The sequence below is a fragment of the Pollachius pollachius genome (assembly GCF_949987615.1).
Source record: "Pollachius pollachius genome assembly, chromosome: 3".
NCBI classification, from domain to species: Eukaryota; Metazoa; Chordata; class Actinopteri; order Gadiformes; family Gadidae; genus Pollachius; species Pollachius pollachius.
In genome coordinates, this window is record NC_136936.1 from 7,506,278 (window position 1) to 7,509,423 (window position 3,146).

Genomic DNA, 3,146 nt, shown 5'->3' on the forward strand with positions numbered 1-3,146 from the left:
CTAATGATTTGCGTTTAGCTTCTATCACGTTATATCTGAATAGTAATAACTGGCTATTAGAGATGATTTGGATGTAGAACCAATGTAGCAAACCCTCCCACAACTCAGATATTATTATACCCTGTTTCCTGGCTTCATAAAGGCCCTCAAGAGCCTTATCTATTAGTCTCCTGGTGAAGACTAAACACCTTCTCATCCTCTCCCTCTCAATCTGTCTCAATCTTGCTCTCTTCCTCTCCCCCCCCGTCTCCTTCTCTCCCCCCTCCCTCTCCTTCTCTCTCTCCCCCTCCCTCTCTTCCTCTACCGCCCCCCCCTTCCCTCTCCCTCTCCCTCTCTCCTGTTGTGCAACAGCTGTGCAACCTGCCTGCCCTTCCGGGATTATAAAAAGCTGCTGCGCTAACAGCTGCCCGCTCTGCACCTGGAAACTAAAGAAACGAGCGAGCATCCGCCAGCTTCCCCAACACGGACACACTATAGGCTTGGCTGCAACGTGCATGCAAATACACCCAGGCAGTTACGACCGGGTCCACTGCAACATCCCAATTAGAGGAGATGCGCCAATCAATCAACCAATCAATACTCCTGGTTGCAAGGACCAATCAAAATGCACATAAACATAGGACATAATAGTGTAGCAGTTATATATAACAATCTGAAAGAACTCTCCCTGTCTCTTAGAAATACTTGGGGTGCATTCGGTCCGGGCCACCTGGCGTGTCTAAAGGTCACGGCGCCGGGCTCCAGCAGGTCGGAGGCTATATTAAGCGCTCCTCGCTATGCACACGCACCGACACCAGAGCCACGCCAACACCTGCCATCAGCGCAACAGCTGAGACACACCAGCCTCCCCTGAGCCCTCTGGCCCCCACGCTTCCCCCCTGCCAACACCTGCCAGCAGGCCTGCAGACACAGCCGGCCTACGCAGGCCTGTGGTCGGTATCTTAAACCGGGCTCCGTAGTCGGATAACAAAAGTCCAAAAGAGGAAAGGAAAAATTGCGAGAGCGACAGGGGGCTTCAGGGCTCCGGCAGAGGAGTGAGACCCCCTTCCTGTCTCTGTCTTTTTCCTTTGCAGGGCAAGTTGCGTCCGTATTTCTAGGAGAGAACATCAAGTCCTACAGGCCTCCCACGCTCATCCCAACTCATTGTGTTGCACAGCGGCAGATTGATTTTGCTTTACCTGCTCAGGAGAAAGAAACAACAGATCCCGGGATCAAATCCTGTAATCAACTGTAGGGGTAGCCCAACTCTGCCAGGTGCCAGGCTATGCTTCTTATACCAGGACCTCTCTCCCCATTCGCTGGCCGCTCCCGTGTCCTGGGTCGGGATTGGTCGGGGCGCAGGGAGGGGCGGGGGGGTACCCCGTTTTCTAAAAGGCAAGAACGTACATCTCTGCTCTGAACATGGGGCCTTGGACAACAGCTGTGGCCGGCCTAGCTCCGCCCACCCAGCCATCAGGCCACGCCCCTTCACCTCAGCCTGCTAGTAACAGGGATAGGACACGAGTGTGCGTTAGTACAGGGATCGAAGAGAAGATTATCGGTTTGATCCCCATCTCCAATCCTTTGTAGGCTTGAACCCTAACTCTACCGTAATGGCCTGTGTCTGGATGGACTTTTGGTTGCTTTGGATTAAAGCTTAATATAAATAATTAGGCTCAGACCACTTAGCTCTGAAAATATTGTTCATGAGATGTCAATGTAGGATTCAAAGTTGGGTTTTAAATCTGTTCTCTCTAGTTTACATCACAGTTTTGTCTAGGATTAGGTCCTTATTACCTCAGCACATCAATGTGCTTAAGTGTAGATCATGTTGCATAAGGGCTGCGGCTTGCAGGTCACTTTCGTACTACTTACATGCATATGTGTGTCAGAGGGCAGTGTGTGTGTGTGTGTGTGTGTGTGTGTGTGTGTGTCTCTGTGTGTCTGTATGTCTGTATGTGTCTGCGTATCTTCTTGTTCTCAGATATGCTGAAGGGCCCCAAGGGTAACATCTTCTGTGGTTTTGCACATGAAGGTGATTGGCTGTCATTAAGTGTCGCTAAGTAAATAAACGCCTGGCATCTTCAGTGACGTCATCGCAATGAAGAGATTGTCTGAATGTTTCTATACAATACAAACTGGCCAGGATTTTTAAGATAATTATCGAATGGTTCATGCTTTTTAGGTTTGTTTTTGTTTCAAGGGCGTGGCTCTTTGACCTCTATATGGCCTGAAGTTTTTGCTGCATACATTTTCATTATATTTATTGGAAAATTGTGTTTGGATTCACAAGTGCAATCCCACCCATCGACAGGTGTACTGACTGAGTAACCTACGTGCATGCACGCACACAATTGCACATTCATGCATGGGCCGATGGACAGGTGTGTACTCTTGTTCCAATGCACTCGTGCTCCTATGCACGCATACATTTCCGCATGCATGTGTTTACATACAGTACATTCATACATTCATTGACACCTCGCACCAGCAACAACTCTCTCTCAGCCAGAAGGAATCCTGACGACGCTGAATGGTCAACCGGTTACCGGTTACCAAGTTAGTAGGGGAAGGACCTTGGTTCGCTCTGTGTCTACCAGGGCTTACGTGAGCACAAACATGAAGTACGATCTGTACGGATTCTGTACAAGTTCGAAATGGTTCAGGACAGAACATTCTATCGTAAACCTTACCTTCCAATCTATTTCCATCCAGACATTCAGACCCCCCCCCCCCCCCACACACACACACACACACACACACACACACACTCACACAAAGTGTCTCTCCCTCTCTCTCTATCTCTCTCTACCTCACACGCACACACTCACACAAAGTGTCTCTCCCTCTCTCTCTATCTCTCTCTACCTCACACGCACACACTCACACAAAGTGCCTCTCCCTCTCTCTCTATCTCTCTCTATCTGACACGCACACACACTCACACAAAGTGTCTCTCCCTCTCTCTCTATCTCTCTCTATCTCACACGCACACACTCTCACACCAACACCAGGGAGGCCACCAGCTTCCTCTGTTACATCAGACACTGGTTTCCCCAAAGCATGCCAGACGGCCCTATGGGAACCGTGGCATTCTGTCTTTACGCGGGTTGCCAAGACAAGGACTACCAGGGTCACCTATATTACAGAGGATTGAGATCAACGCG

General features: G+C 49.6%; 1 protein-coding gene across 1 annotated transcript in view; it reads right to left on the bottom strand.

Moving 5' to 3' along the window:
* ckmb (creatine kinase, muscle b) overlaps positions 1-1,234 on the bottom strand; it is a 5,624-nt gene extending 4,390 nt beyond the window's left edge. Inside the window, exon 1 of the mRNA XM_079731123.1 lies at positions 1,179-1,234. The gene's annotated coding sequence lies outside the window, so the exon portion shown is untranslated. The remainder of the gene's footprint in view (positions 1-1,178) is intronic.
* Positions 1,235-3,146: the final 1,912 nt, after the last annotated feature.